Source organism: Xyrauchen texanus, chromosome 2, assembly GCF_025860055.1.
Source record: "Xyrauchen texanus isolate HMW12.3.18 chromosome 2, RBS_HiC_50CHRs, whole genome shotgun sequence".
NCBI lineage: Eukaryota > Metazoa > Chordata > Actinopteri > Cypriniformes > Catostomidae > Xyrauchen > Xyrauchen texanus.
Genome location: NC_068277.1, coordinates 50,338,802 through 50,361,588, shown reverse-complemented (window position 1 = coordinate 50,361,588; position 22,787 = coordinate 50,338,802).

The window sequence follows — 22,787 nt, the reverse complement described above, 5'->3', positions numbered from 1 at the left end:
GCAACAAAAGACCCAATCACTCCAATGTCCTGCAAGACGTATTCCACAAAACAAAAATGTGCAGATTCATCCACAAGCTGTCCAAAGAAATTACATAACACAAAACAAACTTCAGCTGCTAGGCGGAACCAGTACAAAAAACAAAACAAAAAGATGTCAAGCTTCCTCGGACAGTAAAGTGTATGTTCAGTGAGTCAGGCCCACAAGGCAGCAACATGAAAATCACCAAATGGCTTAATCACTCCATTGTCTTGAAGGACAATGTCGTTGTGAGCATGTAATTCTCTACAGCCATCCTTAGTATTTATTTACAGTTTGGCCGGAAACATCAGATTAAAAGCGAACTTCCATTGATGTAAGAGTTTCTTGCATTCCCTGAATCATTCATGTTTCTCTCTTGTCGAATTTGCAAAGTCTGGGAGCATAAAAAATGCTGTGGTTCTTCCAAGAAACTTTTTTTACTCCTTGCCTCACAAGATCTTTATCAGATGATCTCAGAAATTTGTCCTGAATTGATCGGGAACTGTCTCCCTCAGCGGATCTCCAAGCCAGGACCCTGTGAGTTCACTCGATTTCCAGCTTATGGCCTGTTCTGTCGAGCAGACTCAGAAAGGAATTTTACCATATGTCTGCCTTCCTCATGCTCAGGAATTCCAAAAATATGTATGTTGTTTCGTCGATTACGATTCTCCAAATCTGTAGTTTTTCCCAAACACAGACTATATAATAGGATGCAGACGGTGTCAGTGAAGAACTTCAGAATTAAATTGCACTTGACCCAGACCAATTTACGTGCAATTTTGCCAAACACACTTGCACTTAGACTTAGCACATGCTTGCACAAAAATACCAAAACTTGCTGGCCGTGCGCATTGACTTTGCATGTATGACTAATGGCAAAGTGCTGTGCTCTGCTCTGCTCTAGCGTTCTTCAAATAGGGCCCCAGGTCTTGTTTTCAGAAAATCTAATACATATATATACTAATACTAGATTTTTTTTGTTTGTTTGTTTGTTTTTGTTTTATGCTTAATGCAAGAAAACACTTGTTTACAACACTATACAACCATAATGTTCTATTTGCCAATATTAGTTAAGGCATTTGGTATCATGATCTAATGAACACTATTTTTAACAGCATTTATTAATCTTGTTTAATGTTGATTTGTAAAGGTAAAATTGTTTATTGACAGATCATATTAGTTCATAAAGCATTAACTACTGTTAACGTATACAACTTAATTGTAAAAATATGTTAAAAATTATTTGTTGTAATGAAATGTGTTTAAATATATATTAATCAAGAAAACTAAGCATTGTAAAAGTGTTCATGTTAACTAATTGAGATAATCAAAGCTAACGAATCATATGATAACATAATGTTAACCTTATTGTAAAATATTATAGAAAAGACTATATGCCAATGAGGGAAAAACTTGTTTTTCCATTGAATTAAGTTTATTTTTCGTAACCCAATGGCAAATTGTTTATTATTATTATTATTATTATAAGTATTAGTTTAGTTTTTTTTTCCCTTGTTTTAAGCATAAACCTCAAGACATTTATACATTTTATCCAAAAACAAAACTTAATATTTAATATAATTATGCTTTTCATGGAAATGTATCTTGTTTATATAGTTTACTAGGGAAAAAAAGACAAAAATACTGAATAAGAACATAATGTTTTGCAGTGAAGATAAGTGTGAATAATGCATGACAGAAACATATACATTGCTTGGCAATTTTGGTTTTGGTTTGATTTGGTCAATTATATTTCTGTGGTTTGCAAATATACACCCCCACTTCATTTGCCCTACTCATTTGCCCCCTTTATGACATTACATTAAACTCAAATCAGCAACTACCATCGATGGACTTTCAATCACACCCGATGTGTGGAATATCACCACTCCCTTCCATCTCTTTTTTCATCTATTTGTCCATAACCCAAGTCCAGCCCTCTCCTCCTCTTAATCTAATCCTCTGCAGTTTAATATACTGCCCACAGTGCTCTTTCACAATGCCTTTAAAAGTAGGTTTTATGAGACTGCAATTTCATTCCAGCGGAGGAGCCGGTAAAGTAAATCCTATTCGCCTGTCGTCACATGGCGATACATTAACATGACAAAAGTTGTGACTGCTGTGGATTCATGTAGTATGCCGATGAGTCAGAAAGCGAGAGTATGAGAGAGAGAGAGCAGAAAGTGGATAATACAAAGCAATTAACTTGGAAAAAGTCCTTGTTGAGTTTTTTTGACTTTCAACTGCACATAATGTGAGATTTTTATCCATCTTTGCTTAAGATGGGCAGATGATATAAACTGGTGGCCAAGTGAGTGTGTGAGAGAGGATGAAACTTTGAGGAATTACATTTCTTTACATATTATATTGCGCATAAATTCAATATAAATACTCTAATCTCATTGGCTAATAAAGTCAAGGAACAAAGTCTGCCTATAAACAAAATTGTGTTTACAAGGTCCAGTGTTGATCATTACAATATAGGCACTTTTACATTTACATTTACGCATTTGGCAGACGCTTTTATCCAAAGCGACTTACAGAGCCCTTATTACAGGGCTCAACCTGGAGTTAAGTGCCTTGCTCAAGGACACAATGGTGGTGACTGTGGGGATCGAACCCATGACATTCTGATTACCAGATTACTACACCACCACCACTCCACTCCTTTTAAGAAAGAACTAATCATTGATTTGCCAAAGTTTACCAGGTTAGGAGCAAATCAAGTTAAAGATATTCAGAGTTTTGTCTGAGGCACACTGTTGCAAGTAAACTAGATATCCACAAGCAGAACAATCCATCCATTACTCTATTCATCCATACAAATGTGTGTATATAAACAGAGCAAAAAAAAAAAAAGGAAATGTCCTCTCACTTCCAACTGCTTTTATTTTCAGCAAACTTAACATGTGTAAATATTTGAATGAACATAAAAAGATTCAACAACTAAGACATAAACTGAACAAGTTTCACAGACACGTGACTAACAGAAATTGAATAATGTGCCCCTGAATAAGAGGGTGGTCAAAATCAAAACCAACATTCAGTATCTGGTGTGGCATTAAGTACTGCAGGGCATCTCCTCCTCATGAACTGTACCAGATTTGCCAGTTCTTGCTGTGAGATGTTATACCATTCTTCCAACAAGGCACTTGCAAGTTCCCGGACATTTCTGGAGGGAATGGCCCTAGCCCTCACCCTCCGATACAACAGGTCCCAGACGTGCTCAAAGGGATTGAGATCCGGGCTCTTCCCTGGCCATGGCAGAACACTGACATTCCTGTCTTGCAGGAAATCACACACAGAACGAGCAGTATGACTGGTGGCATTGTCATGCTGGAGGGTCATGTCAGGATGAGCCTGCAAGAACAGTACAACCTGAGGGAGGAGGATGTCTTCCCTGTAATGCACAGCATTGAGATTGCTTGCAATGACAACAACCTCAGTCTGATGATGCTGTGATACACCGCCCCAGACCATGACGAACCCAACACCTCCAAATCAATCCCACTCCAGAGTATAGGCCTCAGTGTAATCTCATTCCTTCTGACCATCACCCCTGGTGAGACAAAACCGTGACTCATCAGTGAAGAGCACTTTTTGCCAGTCCTGTCTGGTCCAGCAAAGGTGGGATTGTGCCCATAGGCGACATTGTTGCTGGTGATATCTGGTAAGGACCTGCCTTACAACAGGCCTACAAGCCCTCAGTCAAGCATCTTTCAGCCTATTGCGGACAGTCTGAGCACTGATGGAAGGATTGTGCATTCCTAGTGTAACTCAGGCAATTGTTGTTGTTGCCATCCTGTACCTGCCCTGCAGGTGTGATATTCGGATGTACCAATTCTGTGCAGGTGTTGTTACATGTGGTCTATCAGCTGTCCATCCTGTCTCCCTGTATTGCTGTCTTAAGCGTCTCACAGTATGGATGTTGCAATTTATTGCCCTGGCCACATCTGCAATCCTCATGCCTCCATGCAGCATCCCTAAGGCACATTTACGCAGATGAGCAGGGACTCTAGGCTTCTTTCTTTTCAGTAGAGAGTCAGTAGAAAGGTCTCTTTAGTTTCCTAAGTTTTATAATCGTGACCATAATTGCCTTACGTCTTTAAGCTGTCTTAACCACTGTTCCACAGGTGCATGTTCATTAATTATTTACGGTTCATTGAAAAATCATTGAAAACATTGTTTAAACACTTTACAATAAAGATATGTAAAGTTATATGGATTTTTTGGATTTTTAATAATTTGTCTTGAAAAAGGGACGTTTCTTTTTTTGCTGAGATTATATATATATATATAAGTTTGGAATAATGTACAGATTTTGCTGTTTTGGAAGGAAATTGGTACATTAATTCACCAAAGTGACATTCTACTGATCACAATGTATAGTCAGGACATTACTGATGTAAAGATCAGCACCATCATTATTTGAAAAAAGTAATTCTTTATCAAATCTAGACAGGACCCATTTCTAGCAGCCATCACTCCAATACCTTATCCTTGAGTAATCATGCTAAATTGCTAATTTGGTATTAGAAAATCACTTGCCATTAGATCAAACACTGCTGAAAGCTATTTGGTTCGTTAAAGGAATATTAACATTGTCTTTGTGTTTGTTTGTGAGTTGCCACAGTATGCAACAGACTGGCATGTCTTCAGGTCAATATTAGGTAAAACAAAAATGGCAAAAAAAGAAACAGCTTCCTCTAAAAACTCGTCAGTCAATCATTGTTTTGAGGAATTAATGCTATACAATGCTTGAAATTGCTAAAAAACTGAAGATTTCATACAAAAGTGTACACTACAGTCTTCAAAAACAAAGGACAACTGGCTCTAACAAGGACAGAAAGAGATGTGGAAGACCATATGTACAACTGAACAAGAGCATTCGAGTCTCCAGTTTTAGTAATATATGCCTCAGATGTCCTAAGCTGACAGCTTCATTGAATTCTACCCGGTCAACACCAGTTTCATGTACAACAGTAAAGCGAAGACTCAGGGGTGCAGGCCTTATGGGAAGAATGGCAAAGAAAAACAATAATGAAAGGTTTGAATGAGCAAAGAAACACAAACATTGGACAACAGATAATTGGAAAAGAATGTTATGGATCTTAACCCCATTGAGCTTTTGTGGGATCAGCTAGACTGTAAGATGCATTTTCAAATCAAAACTTATTTGTGTGGATTAGGCCTAAACCATCCACTTTTGTTGAATGGAACAGAGCAGCTTGGACATTCCACTAAATATAATTTGTGTTCAGCACAAGAAAAAAAATACAGTTTTCAAATAACACGTGGGTAAGTAAATGATGACATAATATTGTATTTTTGCATGAACTATCCCTTTACCTAGAAATGAGAGAGTGGACAGAGTAAGATTTTGTGTTTGATTTTCAATGTGAAATTCTTTACACACACAGCACATTACTGGCATCATCCGTGTGACTTCTAAAGACCACTGCCTCCAAACCAGATGGCCTCTCCCTCAGAGGGCCTGCTCTACTGAATGTCACACTAACCACTCACAATGCTCAGGATGACTGGAAAGCGCTGGCCGAGTGTGTGTTTAGAGAGGAGCCATATGGTTATGTGACAGTGTGTTTGGTGTGTGTCACTAAGGTGCTATCATTAATGGACTGTGATAGATATTTCACATCCTCGGGGTGTACAGATGATCACCCATCCATTAGATGCTAAACACACCACCTCTTTGATTTTTACTCTCTCTTTCTATCTCCCTCACTCTCACACACACACACACAAACACACACACATAAACACTGATGGGATGATCAAACAGGCACCTTTACGACAATCTTGGTTTGACCAGTGAGGCCATTCCTCTTTGACTCAAATCCAGGGGCATATGTAGGATTTTCCATTTGAGTGGGCCTTTAAGTACATTTAAAATGTAAATAAAAATTTAAAATCAGTTATTACAAAAAAAAAAAAAAAGTTTGTTTTGTTCTCTTTTGCAATAACATAGAAAACTCATTGGATTCATAGTTAGTTTCCTCAACTTTAGGCACTTTTTTATCCCAGAGGTTGTTTTTTATTAGAACAAACAGATTTCAACTTTTTTACTTTTTGTTTTATGTAGGTCTAATTAAAACTGAATTGGAAACTTTTTACCAGGCTTACATAATTTATTTCTGGTACTTTCCAAATGCCTTTTATTAATATATGTTACTGTTTTAGCCTTGTCCCAGACCCAGACTTTCAAAATTATTACACTATAAATTATTACATGTTTAAAACTATAATAATCTAAACAAACTTTTTTCAGTATTTATTGTGTAAATATGATATATATACACACATACACTGGTGACCAAAAGTTTAGAATAATGAACAGATTTTGCTGTTTCAGAAGGAAATTGGTACTTTCATTCACAAAAGTGGCATTCAACTGATCACAAAGTATAGTCAGGACATTACTGATGTACAGCACAAACACTATTTGTAAAAAGTTATTTTTTATCCAATCTAGATAGGCCCCAATTCCAGCAGCCATCACTCCAACACCTTATCATTGAGAAATCATGCTAAACTGCTAATTTGATACAAGAAAATAATTTGCCATTATATCAAACACTGTTGAAAGCTATTTGGTTTGTTAAATGAAGCTTAACATTGTCTTTGTGTTTGTTTTTGAGTTGCACAATATGCAATAGACTGACGTGTCTTAAGGTCAATATTAGGTAAAAAAATAATTGCTAAAAATAAACAAATATCTCTAGAAACTCGTCAGTCAATCATTGTTTTGCGTAATGAAGGCTATACAATGCTTGAAATTGCCACAAAAAACAACTGAAGATTTCATACAAATGTGTACACTACAGTCTTCAAAGACAAAGGACAACCGGCTCTAACAAGGACAGAAAGAGATGTGGAAAGTCAGATGTACAACTAAACAAGAGGATCAGAGTCTCTAGTTTGAGAAATAGACACCTCACATGTCCTTAGCTGACAGCTTCATTGAATTCTACTTGCTCAACACCAGTTTCACGTACAACAGTAAAAAGAAGACTCAGGGGTGCAGACCTTATGGGAAGAATTACAAGTAAAAGCCACTTTTGAAACAGAAAAATGAAAAGAAAATGTTTGAGTAGGCAAGAAACCGACATTTGACAACAGATAATTGGAAAAGAGTGTTATGGATCTTAACCCCATTGAGCTTTTGAGAGATCAGCTAGACTGTAAGGTGCTTGAGAAGTGCCCAACAAGATGTCAAGTGCTACAGGAAGTATGGGGTGAAACGTCACCTGAGTATCTGGACAAACTGACAGCTAGAACGCCAAGGATCTTCAAAGCTGTCATTGCTGCATGTGGAGGATTTTTTTATGAGAACTCTTTGAAGTAGATTAAGAATTTCTGAAAATGTTTTGTTTTCAAATGGTAATAGTTGACTATACATTGTGATCCGATAAATGCCACTTTGGTGAATAAAAATACCAATTTCTTTCCTTAAGAGCAAAATCTACATATTATTCCAAACTTTTAGCTGCCAGTTTATATATAACATTTTATTATTATTAAATTACAGTTGTACAGATATGCAGTCATTTCCACCACACCAAACACTTCGCTCCTAATAGTTTTTTATAATTTTTTTTGTAATAAATTATTTTTAATTGTATTGTTTGCCAAGTAAATAAAAGTGTCTGTGAAGAGCATTGATGAAATTTGAGACAATTGCTGTTTGTAGAAAAAAGAAAATTCAAGTTAAATATCACTTGTGAACAGAATAGTTTTATTTGGTAGCATTTCCAATCAAGATGTAATTTTGCCAGTTTATGCAAAAAGTGTAAAAATAGGATTTGACTGAATGTATTAAGGCTTCATAAAATGTTGGCTGTGAAATGAGTCTTAACAAGACAAAGGAGTCTACCAATTTATTCCAAAACATTAAAAACATAATTTCCACCACAGTCATTTATAACAGAATTCTATTAAACACAATTCAGAACTTGATATGTGGTAGAAATGACACTGTGGTAAGAATGTGTTATGACTTTCATAAAAAAAATAAATTACATATATCTCCTCTGATGTGTGTACTTACACTGTGAGACATTGTTAGTAGACAAATAATAATAATAGTTATTAATACTTTTGAATGGGTGGGCATAAATGCCAATTGGGTTTACACTTTGTGTAAAAATAACCTAAATGAATTGGGTAAAACCAACATAATTAGATGTGTCTATGTAACACAAATAAATGTCTTTTTATTCTTGAAAATGTGAAAGCGAATGTTAGCATGCAAAATGCATGCTGGTTGGAAGCATTTCAGAGTGTAGTGTAATAACTGTGCTAATAAGCACAGAATTGGCTCAACGAAGCAAGCAATCAATTGCATGTGCAATATCTATTTGTCCTCACTGTTGGCTCAAGCTCCCCTCTTTAGCATGGTAACCCCCAAAACTCAGACAAAACAGAAACTCCTCTAAACATCAAAAATCAAAACATTAAACACTAATAAGGATCCCCCTTTACATTCATTTTGCACAAAAACACATAAAATAACTTCATTTTAACATTTACTGTCCCTAATAAATCCCAGGCAATGCATGCTGGGAAATGGAACCTCCCTGCCCAGTTGCATCAATGCTACATTAACACCAAAAAAGTAGTGATGTAGTCCCAACACAAATGGATTAAGTAAACATACATTTCTCATGTTCAAATGGATAGCAATGAAATCAAGTTGTGACAAAATGTTATAGAATTCAGTTTCTATTGTTCATTTTAATTAAATTGAACAAGCAGCAAGAACCCCTTTTTATAAATGCAGACAAAAATCTGAATTTAACCACCAGATTTTGCCCCAGAGAATCAGAACTGCACATCTACACAATTTAGAGATTAATTGAACAAATTATTGCCCTTATGTGTTTTCCTCTATTTATCTGTTTTATATAATTTTATATTCTTATATTACTGTTTATGTCTATTTGACTATACGTATTTTTCAATGTTTGTATGTATATGATGTAGATTTATATATTTTGTATTCTCTTTGCACTGGAAGCTTCTGTCACCTGTGTGTGTAAGCATACTTGGCAATAAAGCTCATTCTGATTCTGATTCAGAATGGATTTTGCTGACTGATATCTTTTGAGTAGGAACTCAGCTCATTTCTATGCCAGGGCCATTTTACTTATTCTATATTATACCAAATTCATCATATGTAGATCGAGAGGGAGTGTGTGTATGAGAGAGGGTGTAAAAGAGGATAAATTCCATGAGAGCCAGCAAGAGTGTTCAGAAGACAAATAGAAGTTCCTACAAATCTATAAAACTGTCTATAGAAAATCTATAAAAGCTAGTTTTTTTTTCCTAGAAAAGGAAAGAGACTGATTGGAACTGTCTGGTATGGTTCCTTTAAATACATATTTAGACTGAAAATGAGAAAAGAAAAAAAGTGTGGCAAAACAAACAATGCTGCATTTTGAGCCACAATCCAAAGTTCAAAAAGCTGCTGTTCTCTGCAGTTTTGCACTGGTAACCTTCCTATGTATGACACTATTTACATAAAGGAAAAGGGCTTCTGTGAATATTAATTATTGATGGTAGCTATTATGAATGATTTATTTAAGAGAAAAAAAAGCCAATCAAATGCATCCGTCCCCCGACACAACCTACTTGTATTATATATTAATAACTCAAGGACAAGCTGTCATTGTTCAGCCCTACCTAAAGCTTCAGGGGTACAACGAAGAAGAGACAGCTTTGTTCCTAACTATCACACTTTAATGTCACTTTGGAAGGGTCTGAGATGGTGTTAAAATGTGTGTATGCGTGTGGAAAGAAAAGCATGTCCCTATTACAAGGACTTTTAAAGTTCTTTCTACCTATGGTTTGATAGCGTGTCTGAACAATGAAATCTTATCTTTTTAGCAAAATAAAATCTTCTGTCAAGTTTTTTCTATTCATAAGACTGCCTCAGTTTTGTTGATGCAGCATACATGAGCTTCAAGCACTTGTGTGCTCCCTCTTTTGAATTCATGACAGTATCCCTAGAGGCCTTCTCGATGCTTGCCCTGTAATTTAGTATAGGTAAAGGAGACAGAGCTCTTTCCATTATAGCGTAATCCAAAATAATAATAAAAAAAAGCGCTTGCCGTTTACCTTTAGCACTCTAAAACATTTGTGCTGATGTATAAACAAGCCATTTATGCCCTCTGCAAAACTATCAGAGCAGTCAAACGCCAGTACAGGGACAAGCTTAATAGAACAGGTCAACACCACCGACTCTAGAAGCATGTGGCAGGGAATTCATATCATTAAGGACTTAAAAGGGAATAAAAACTTTGAACACCGCTGCCTCTCTCCCGGATGAGCTTAATACTTTTAAAGCTCGTTTCGATGGAACTAACACCACCCTTGTGGAGAGAGCTCTCACGGCCGAAGCTACAGAGGTTAGTTCACTCTCCGTTTCTGTAGCGGATGTAACCCGATCTTTCTGAATATCCTTATAGTCCAGATGGCATTCCAGGCCATGTCATCAGAGCATGCGCGAACCAACTTGCTGGTGTTTTTATTGCTATTTTCAATCTTTCCCTCTCCTTGTTTGTGGTCCAAACATGCTTTAAAACGTCCACCAATGTGCCAGTACCAAAGTAATACAAAATCACTTGCTTAAATGACTGGCATCCTATTGCTCTGACCCCGGTCATCAGCAAATGCTTTGAAAGACTAATCAGAGATTATATCTGCTCTGTGCTGCCCGCCTCACTGGACTCACAACAGTTTCAGACCGCAACAACCGCTCCACTGATGATGCCATTGAATCTACACTACACACTGCTCTCTCCAACCTGGCAAAAAAGGAACGCATATGTGAGAATGCTATTTGTAGACTACAGCTCAACATTCAACAGCATCCCAGATAGCAAAAAATGTCCGCACGGCTTCTTTTTGCCGCCGTCCCCAAGCTGTCGGCTATAGGTGCGTCCCACTGGCGGGGATGAAGCGTTTGCTGCCGAATTCGTCACTCCCATTTCTTGCGAGATGCCGCCGGTGGTCAGACGGCGGGCCGCCCCCTTCATTTTCTCTGGCGGTTGCCTCGCGGCCCCGCGGCCGGCCGCCGGCAAGCCGCTTTGAAATAGCCTACAAGGACAGCTTAGACTCTCAAAATCGACCAGCCATGTTGGCTATTATTATTTTTTGCTCCAAAGCCATTAGGGTTTATAACAGATTCTTGACTCTTGATTCCATGATAAGGTAAGGTTTAGGAAATGACATTTAAATTACTTTGAAACTCTGAAGCAATTATACAGTAATATATGTAAAATATATTGAATTATTTATGCACAGGTGAAAATTGTTTACATTTCTTTGATTGATGCACATTGAGACATGCAATAAACCAAAAATAATTCCTTTTTGTAAAACTTACTTGGCAATAAATATCTTTCTGATTCTGATTAGGTTTTAAAATAGATATTTAATACAGGGTATGAACAATTTAGCAGAATAAATTGATGAAGTTAGACTTTTCACCAATGCCTGTATCAGTGAACAGTGAAAGACATCTGCAACATGGCCAAAATATCGGGTATACTTTAATTATTTTTTATTAATTTGCAACCATGGTGATATCTATCATAAACATGAAAATCCCTGTTTTGACGTGAAGGATAAACTCAATGAAAAAGCGAAATTATCCTCTGGTTTCACAGTTGCGCAGAAATTTCGTTTATGTCTACATTTTTTCCAACCTCGATTTTTTTTGTTATTTTACCTTTTACAGGTTTTGCAATTATGACCTGTACAAATGTTTAAGAAAGTGTTAAAGTCCCTGTAAAGGCAATAAAAAAATCTAAACGCATTATAAATGTTAAAAATGTATTGCTAAAACACATGACAAAGACTGAACTGTGAAGTTCCGCTGTCGCCATATCTGTTTCCGGTTTACTTGCGCATCGCCCAAAATGTCTTTTTACTCGATGTCTCCAGAATCTTCCGAAAATACGCGTCAGCAATGTTCATCGCATTGTTGATGCCTGGTCCCCTGCTCCGACAAGCAAGAGGGACAAGGGCTTTAAACTCTACATATCGAGTTATCTGCACAACTACAAGGGTAAGTATTTTAATCTAATGTGGTGTGCCGGCAGATAGCGGCTAAGCTAGTTCGCCAAGTGTTCATTTTTAATGTAACGTTAGTATAGAAGCTTGTTTTTTCTTAGTTTTAAAGCAGACTGTTTGTTAATTTTTGTGATAATTGTGATATCAATTATATTAACTTGGTCTCCTCTCAGTTTCTAATAAAGATCAGGACACCGGTGAAGTCACTGTCAGGGCATTGTGTTACAGGTCCATGAGAAAATCAGAATCAGAATCAGCTTTATTGCCAAGTATGCTTACACATACAAGGAATTTGTCTAGGTGACAGGAGCTACCAGTCAACAACAATACAAACAATACCAAAAAACAGCAGCAAGACATAGGTAATTAAAAACAAAAAGAACACAAAATAAATAATTATACATATACGTACATACACTCACCTTCATACATACCCACATACACACACGTAGTGCAAATCTAATACAATCTGTATATAAAGAACAAAAAACAGTATATTATGTACAGAGCAATGTAAGTAAAAGCAGATAAACCTCACGGTTTGAGTGTATGGTGAAGCTAGAATTAATAAGACCGCAGTTATAAGCTTGTTACTTTAATAGCCCGATGTTCCTGGGGACTCGGCTAAGGTTATTCATGTTTAATGTAACTCAAATCAAATGAAAACAGTTATTGTAGGCAGGTAAGTTTCCCTAACTGGTCCCCTCCGTGTAAAATGCGTTCTTATTCAAGTTTTCAACTCAGTCATTCGTTTAAGATGCAATCTTGTGTTATAAGTATTAGGCTATCATGATTATACAGTGAGCAAGCTATATAAATAAGTATTTAATATAATAAAAGTGTAGAGCAACAACCGAGGTTGTAAGGTAAAGGCTGAATATTGTAGATTTATTACAATATGTTGCATGTTTGAATTAAAATACCTGTGGATATGCAACTTCCCACTAATGAAAGTTTTATTCAAAAGGAGCACACACTCTACAAAGGCCTGACTGGAGATTTGCCTGATCTATCCGTCCTTCAGGTGAGTAGGGATACAACAATAGCACATTTCACTGTACAGTATGATATATCAACCAAAATCTGTATACCAATATTTCATTTTCTTTTTCCTCCCTTTTACAAACAAATATTCTGCTTCAAAGAAAAAAAATGAAATTGATGTTATCATAAGGGTTCTTCATTATGAACTTGTATGCCATGCATAACATACTGTGGATAGAAATTACAGGGAAAGTTACTGGTATGATAATTGTGGTTATATTATATTACTATTATATTTAGTGTATTGCTAATCAATATATTGTTACTTCCCAGATGACAGCGGCTCGCTTCAAGAGCAGGTGAAGCAAGTTGGGACAATGTTGAAGACATTTGCTCGCACTGGGCAATCAGGTACAAATTGCAAACAACACCTGTGGTTGTTGGTTTAATTCCCACTGGGGCCACCTGTACATGTAGTAGACCTAGATATAAATGTCATAGTTTAGTAGTTGAAGGACCAGGACTGACTAATTTATTCTTTTATTCTGGGAACCCCTGTAGGTGCAGACCAAACCCTAATGCTGTGACGTCTTGGAATTTGGCGATGTTGTGCGTAGCATGGACGACAAAATGCTATGCTGCAACGTTTCAGTGCCAATGTGTCTGTTGGAGAGTTATCCCTGCCAGGGGATCTGTTACTCCCCCCTAGACACCCAGGAAGATTTGGTGTTGCTTGACAACAGTTTGAGGCAGGATAAAGAGCTCCAGCAATGATTTGTAAGTGTGCCGATTTCGTTTATAACGGTATAGGGTAATCTAAAAAGTACAATTAAGATCGTACACTGCATATTCTACAGTCTGAATCCACAGCCTGTCACATTTTAAATTTATGAGAAGCTTCAGAGAAATGTAATTTGTAACATGTTTTTTTTTTGTATTTTCAGCTTCGGTTTTTGGCAATCAAATGTGGGAGGGACCTAAAGACAACCGTGTGGCGAATGCTTCAGCGTATCTTCTCTAATCACCTTTCCATCAATACAACCTGGACTGGTGTAAGGGATAAAGCATGTTTTAGAGACATGTTCCTGAAGACCATTGTTCAAAGTAAGTTGGATATTTTTTTTATATTTAAGTAGATGTGTATGACCTTATGCCATTCAAATGGAATGACAGATCTTTATTTTCTACAGGAGCCATCCGGAAGAACCCGGCAACACAGGATGCCACTGATGAGGCGATCCAGGTTAACGTTACCTGAAAGGAGCATCTGAACATGAAGTTGGAAAAAGGTGCCGCACAGCTGAGAGGGACCCACAGCCGACCCCTTAAACCTAGGCTGACTACTGACACCCCAGCATCACTGACAACTGGAACCCTTTCTTTATCCTGCAGTCAGTAACATCAAGACCCCTAAAAAAGCCTGCTAAAAGTGTCAGACTACACTCACCCAATCCACACTGTTCACTGTGGAAATTGCTCTTTTTTTTTTTTTTTTTTTCTCGTGACCCTGCTTTGAGGGCAGCTCCTTGGATGAATATGGGATGGTTTGTCCTTTTATACAGGCACATGAGGAATCACTGAAGATATGCTAATTTGCACTGCCTCATTCTGGAGGTCGGGAAAACCGGTGATTCTTAGCCCACTACGCCACACAGTCCCCAACCTCTCCAGACATTCTGATTGGCTGTGTTCTCTACAGCCAGATTTTCTGCTGTTAATTATATTTATTCCCACTTGTTGTCATGTGTAAGTTGAATGTCAAAATGTATATTATACCTGTTATCCTGCACATTCCTTGATACCAAAGATCTCAATTATTTCATATACAATTTGCTGCTTATTTCATTGTTACAGTGCTTAACTATTCTATTTTTAAATATAGCTTGTAAATCCTAGATTATACATCTAATACTTGATATTTGCACATTATCTGGTATCAAATATTCTACTTACCGTGACTTTAGTATTGGCTTATTTCATTCCGTCAGTGCTTAACAATTCTATTATAGTTTGTAAATCCTATTTCATACCTCTGATACTTGATATTGCACATTAACTAGTACCAAAAATTCTACTTTCATTCCATCACAGTGCTTAACTGTTATTCTATTGTTAAATATAGCTTGTAAATCCTTGTGCCACAGGTCAGCGTTGTAGTTATAATGGTATATTCTACTCCAGAGCTTTACTCTAAATTATTACCACTTAACCTATTGTTAGAAATGACTTGTAAATATGATGTTATACCTCAATTTATTTGGTATCCTGCACTTTCTTTGGTACCAAATATCCTCATTGCTTGTGTTTACTGGTAATTCTTTTCATCCCAGAGCTTACCTCTTTATATTATTAACAATTATTGTAAGTGTTACAATAGTGTTTTTTTAAAAAAAAAAAGAAATTGGAAACCTGCATGTTCTTTTGTGTGTGTGTGTGTATATATAATGTTTGTATTTTTCTGTTATTTATATTTCAGTGATCTGACATCTTGTTTCAATGACAGTTACTGTACTTTGAAATGTGGAATTAAAACGCCAAATGGAAATTTGTCTGGTTTGATCAATCATTATTCTTGATAAACTGCATGCTATATATATATATATATATATATATATATATATATATATATATATATATATATATATATATATACATATATACACAAGCGGCAGATCGCTCGAAAAAGCGTTTGCCTCCGACGGTCCGCCTTCGATATAACGGCGGCGGAGCGGCGGCTGGCCAGCGGGCTGTCCGCGTATCGAAGGCGGTAGGAAGGCGGCTGCCGCTTTTAAAAAGCGGCTGCCGCCGGCGGATCGCCGTCAAACGTGTTTGCGATATCGCCATTCTGCCGCTTCTACTGCCGCCGGCGCACCGCCAGCGGACCGCCGACTTATTGCTATCTGGGATAGTGCCCTTCAAGCTTGTTGTGAAACTCCGGGCTCTGGGCTTTAACAGCTCGCCGTGCAGCTGGATCCAGGACTTCCTGTCAAGCAGATGTCAGGTGGTTAGAATGGGCAGCAACATCTCCTCATCACTGACCCTCAACACTGGAGCCAAGCAGGTCTGTGTTCTCAGCCCACTCCTTTATTCTCTGTACACACTTGACTGAGTGGCAACACACAGCTCCAATGCCATTTTTCAATTTGCTGATGATACGACGGTGGTAGATCTGATCGCTGACAATGGTGAAACAGCCTACAGAGAGGAGGTGCACACTCTGACATGCTGGTATATATACAGTATATATATACACACACTGGCAGCTAAAAGTTTGGAATAATGTACAGATTTTGCTCTTATGTCCCCCAACATTAGTAAGACCATAGAGCTTGTGGTCGACTTCAGGAGAAAACAGCCCCATCACCATCAATAGAGCACCGGTGGAGAGAGTCAGCAGCTTCTAGTTTCTCAGTGTCCACATCACTGAAGAACTCACATGGTCCGTCCACACTGAGCGAATTGTGAAGAAGACTCACTAGCACCTCTTCTTCCTGAAATGGCTGAGAAAGTTTGGAATGAACCACCACATGCTCACATGGTTCTACACCAGTACCGTAGAGAGCAACCTGACTGGCTGGATTACCACCTGGTACAGCAAGAGCACCTCAAAGCCCTGCAAAGGGTGGTGCGAACTGCCAGACACATCATCGAGGTGAGCTTCCCTCCCTCATGGACATCTATACCAGGCGGTGTGTGAAAAAAGCTCAGAGGATGATCAGAGACTCCAGCCACCTGAGCCATGGGCTGATCTCACTGCTACCATCAGGTAGGCAGTATCACAGCATCAGGATCCACACCAGCCGACTTCACGACAGCTTCTTCTCCCAAGCAATCAGACTTTTGAATTCTTGATCACTCACGATACATATGTCAGCACCGCACCTTTTTAGCCTCAGACTGCACCCACATTTTATTCTTCGCTTAATAACACACTGGCAACTGACTATCAACAGACAACAACACTTCATATTTATTTACACTGATTACATGGGGGGTACAGTGTCTGTGGCTCTGGTGGTAGAGTGGGTTGTCCACTAATTGCAGGGCTGTTGGTTCGAATCCTGGCCCACACGACTCCACATGCCGAAGTGTCTTTGGGTAATACACTGAACCCAAAGTTGCTCCCAATGGCAGGCTAGCACCTTGCATGGCAACTCTCCAGTCATTGGTGTGTGAATGTGTGTGTGAATGGGTGAATGAGACACAGTGTAAAGCACTTTGAACAACGCTAAGGTTAAAAAGATGCTATATAAGTACAGACCATTTACCATTTACAGTGTATTTTTATTGTATACAGTCTTCTTATTTTGTGTATACTGTATTGTAACACTGTTAAAGGATGGGCAAGGAGGAGGCGAGAACCGGCTTGTCAACATAAATCATAATTTAATGAAAACTTAAACCAAAAGCATAAACATAAACACACACACATGACGGACATGCCTGTAATTCTCTCTCTCTCGAACCATCATCACCGGCCGCCTTTATCCCTCGCGCGCCTCATCAGGCCGATTGGGGACCAGGCGCACAATATTCCGACCCGGCCCCACCACCCTCCGCTCCACATGTATATTCTGTATTATTATTTTTTGTATATTTGATATTATTAGGGGTATATTGTGTTGTGTAACAAGATGTGTAAACTGTGTTATGTGTAAATCTGATGTTTATTGTAATTGTCATACTGCTATGTTGCTTGGATCTGCACCCAAGACTTTCACCCACTGTTGCGCTTGTGTATATGGTTGAGTGAAAATAAAGGGATTTGATTAGGGGTATATGCGCACGGCTTATAAATACTACACTGCTATTTGTTATGACTGTGTCAATGTTTGGAGTCTTTAGAAATTTCCAACTTACTGTTTGTAAATGAGAAGTAGCCTCTTAGAAATGACATTTTCCTGTCAAAATGCCCTGCCTTTGCCTTGCAGTTCTAGTTACTTATATTTTGACTCATTCTGTTCAATCCAGTGAATAAAGAGAGACATGAAATGAATACCTCCATCACCATAATAACATTAGAAGAAAGGAGATCCAGCCAAGTCTCGACTGCCTGCTAATACACAGCAACAAATGAATCAAGGGGGGGGGGGGGGAATGAGCGAGCAATCATGTTAGCTCTAGATATTAGCCTGTGAGCATGTCACTGATAGACGCTGCAAATGAATGGAAGTAAAGTGACACACCTAATCCAATAAAATCATACCACCAAATGATAACAAGTGACTGAAGCCCACAATGTTTCACCTAATTATGGGTATTAGGGTGAAATACCATTTGAAAACTGCCGAAGAGGAAAGTATGAAATATTTTGGTCTTACTGCAGCTGCAGTTTATTCATTTTAGAGAAGACAAGGGAACTGACACATTTGAATAGTTGATATTTTTGACTGCAGACACATAAACAGAATAAAGGTCATAGAACATGGCATTTCTTCAGACAGAAGAAAATTAAATAGGCTACATATAGACTGGTACTGCATGTGATTATCACACATTAAGTCACTAAGGTGCTCGAGCCAAATTGTTCATGCAGCCTAACTAGGGATTATTTGAATTGTGCAATCATTGCTCAATTCAAATCATATACCAGTAATGGTCAAAGGTCCATGTCAGGACAAAGAGATGTCAAACCACCCCTTAATGTATTGGAAAGTGCATTGAAAACAAGATAAGCAGGTTATTAGATATCACTGGACCACAATACACATTATACAATATATTCCATTATCAATTTTACGATTTGAGGAAGTATTGTCTTTTAGTTCATTTCAGATTAAAGCTACACTATGTACGATTTTTCGTTAGAAATGAACTAAATTTTATTATTGAACAAGTACGTCAACAATCCGTCTTCCAAACCATGTTTATGCCTTACCCAGATTCACTATGGTAAGCCTATAATATTGATTCCCTTTCGTAGTAACTCAAGCTGCATAATCACATTGGGACATGCCCTGAGTGTCACGTGGTCTGAAGCCCTTATGCAATCATGCCAATTTATTGGCTGATGTCGCTTAAGCAACGCCCCTAGGGAACTACGTCATGGGCTCAATAAAGGTGCTCGCTTTCATGCCATAACAGAATGGAATTGAAGAAACGACACGTCATTTTATACAGCGTAATTTCAGAGCAATTTTAATGTGTTTTTTCCAAACATTACAAGAGCCTGACGAGAACAGCGGTGCTGTTTGAGGCTCGCAATTTCTCACCACAAAGCATTATCCCCACTTGTTTGAGTTCCATGACCTCCTGATTGGATCTCTCTGTTCGGGGCAGTTTGGGGTTTCGGCTTTGTGTCTGAGAAGATAATATTGGGCACAGACATCGGATTCTTCCTCATGTTTGTCGCCCTCCCCAATAGCGAAACCACGAGTCTCTTCGGACATGCTCTGACACCTAAATTGGCCCCTTTGTCCCTATTGTCTTTTTCAATGTCATTCTGTATGAATACACATGAATAAGTGTTATTAGCCATTAATCTTTCGGGATGCTGTCAGGAGATGCAAGGTATTTTAACCAATTATTTTGTCTTTCGCCCATTCGTGGACCATGCAGGCATTCTGGGGAGATAAGAATCTCTGCTTGATTTTTTGATGGAGGCATGGATATTGCTCTTTTCAGTTAGCTGTTGGATCTACATATGATGGATCTGCAGTCCAACAAAGCACATTTGAGCTAATATTGTCTCCGTTTGGAATTTCCCTAGTTTTTCCCCTCACGGCTTGTGCTGGGGAATGAGTTGGCATTTGTTTGCGAGGGTCTCTAGACATGCGTAAAAGAATTCAATGTTCATCAGGCAGAAGTGTACACAAAACACTTGTGAACATTAGCACCACATGTTGTCCCCCCATAAGAATGCTAGGACCATTTTGTGGCGACCCTGCTTGCTCTCAATTCCCCTCCATTTATGCAGATTCTTCTCTGTTCTGTGCTATGTTTATCTGGCATCCTCTGCTGTAAATACATTTAGAGTGACTGCTTTTTATAACTGCCTGATAGAATTTGGCCTCTGTCTCTATGACCAAGTGTTTCAAGACATCCATAACACAATTCAGTGTTCATTGAGCACAAGTGTACACAAAAGATAAAGTGAACATAAGCACCACATGTTTTCCCCCCCATAAAGAATGCCTGGGCCATTGTGGCGAACTAGTTTTCTGAAATAAATTTTGCTCAATGTTCATACACTTTTCTCTGTTCAAATACCAAATTTCGAACTGGGTACTTCGTACAATAAAGCATGGTTATGTTATTAAATTCAGGTAAACTCCGCCGGTGTTCAATTGGGTTTTTCCGACAGACATTTTTGTTCAGGAAGCCCCAATTTGATTCTGGAAATGTATTCTCTCTTAGAAAAAGGGGCAATAGAGTAACTGTCTGGAGATGTTCATGGAAGTTTTTTCCTCCCAAAGATTCAGGGCGGCCTTGTCCTTATCCGGTCGGACAACAGGATCATGTTGTCCTACATCAATTGCCAGGGAGGAGTGGGTTGTCATGCCATTCTGAGGCTGGCATGCTGCATTATTCTGTGGGCACTGGATAATGTGTTGTCTCTACGAGCCATGCATGTTCCAGGCTGGTTGAGTTTTGGGGCAGATCTCCTGTCTAGACAGGGCTAGATGCCCGGAGAGAGGACATTACATCCTCATATTATGGAACAAATCTGGAGAAGGTTTGACAGGCACAAGTGGATCTGTTTGCTTTGACCGAGATGTCACACTGTCCCCTCTAGTTTTTCTTCTCGCTCCCGGCACTGCTTAGCATCGATGCGTTGGCACATCAGTGGCCAACAATGCATCTTTACGTGTTTCCACCAATCAGTCTGGTGCACTGAGTTCTGAAGGGAGCTTGGGAGGATCGGGTTTGGCCTCTGTTAGTGGTGCCATTTTTGCCATCTCAAGTATGGTTTTGACTCTGGTCTCTCTCCTGGAGAAAGTGCCTTGGGAGATTCCAGAAAAGACATGTTGTCTCAGGCTTGGGACAGCATTTGGCACCCCCAGACTTGTGGAAGTTATGGTTATGGCCCCTAAATGGGGTGCTCTTTTGAATGATGGGTTATTCGCGCTGTGGCTGATACCATTCTGAATGCTAGAGAGGTGAAGTTCCAGTTCACTGCCCAGTTGGTACAGCGCTTGATTTTTTTTTTAAGAGTGTTTTGGGGCCGGGGTTGCCCAAACCTCCAACCGAGAAGACTCTGCAAGCAAAAAGGGAAAGTGAGACCGTAATAAAACAAGAAACAACATCGAATTACAAACATCTAAATCAGTTGCTAAGTTATGATATTTTACACCATTTGATTTGATCTGATATGACTAGTAATCGTTATGTCTAATGTCATCCTTGCCTACCTTTTGTAGTGCTATTTATTTAAATAACTGTTTTCAATAAGTCAAAACATCAGAAAAAGTTATCCGTCTTTTTCTTCCTTTTGTTATTTATTTATATATATTTTAAGGGAAGGGGGTGAATTTTGTTGTCATTAGTGATATTCACTCACCTGTAATCTTCTAACCATCAGATTAATTCACGCAGAAGAGCAAAGTCAAAGCCCAACTCACATTATTACCAAAACTATGTTCCTCCACAAGTAGCCTGCAGTTTTATGCTTCGGCCGCTAGATGGCCAAAAGATACATAGTGTAGCTTTAATTAAAATTTCAATGAGTCACAGTATTAATTGTTGCTTAAATGTTTAAACAGTGTGTAAAAGTCTGCATAAAGATTTTATTTCCCAAACTGGATTAAAGCTAATGGAAAGAGCTCCCTTTCAACAGTGAAAACATTTTAAAGATTAATTTTGTTTTTACTTTGTTTTTTCCATTTCATTCACTACTTTAAAAAAAAAAGAAAAAAAGGATATACAGCAACCTGATACCAAATAAAATATATAGCAAATGTCAGTTCTCCTGTCAGCAGAGGAATCGCCCTATATGTTCATACAGGCTTTTATGAGGGAATTTTACAGTCTATGCCCTGACAGTGTTAACAATGGTACAAAACATGAAACACAACACCATAAATCAGAGCAGTGGTTAACTACTAATCTCTTGTGTACTGTTTCCTTTGACTTATGTAAGACACATACTGGATTTAAAAATTATGTTATGTTTGTAGGGTATTAATCTACAGTACACACATTCTCTCTGATAGTAATAACAGGCATTTTCCAGTTTTCCTTAGAAAGCAAACAAAACCTGAATTGTAAGTGCTAATACACAACCACATAAACAACATGATGGTAAACACTACTTCTAATGGAAATTTCATGCATTCCAATTATCCATACAGTAATCTGATATATGTAAATGCATGTAAAACACATACAGGGTAGATTGGGTCTCGTTGTCACAAGGGCTGTACAGTATCTCGGCAATAATAATATTTGGAGCTAAAAATCTAAAGCCGCAGATTGCGTTTTATCTAGCAGAGGTTTTGTTGGTTTCAAACACCAACTTCAAAACTCTCTTAAACAAGAATACATTTTGTGAATATTCCCTTTAAAATATATATTTTCACAGTCATCATATTTCTGATACAGTTCATGGGTAAACAAGCAAACATAATCCGACCACACTGGAATATGTTAAGGCAAGGTCAAATATATTAGGAAGGCAGATTTTAACCTTAACCCTTTAAGCTCTTTGGTATAATTTTTTATACCATGTATTTGGTATAATTTTAAAGAAA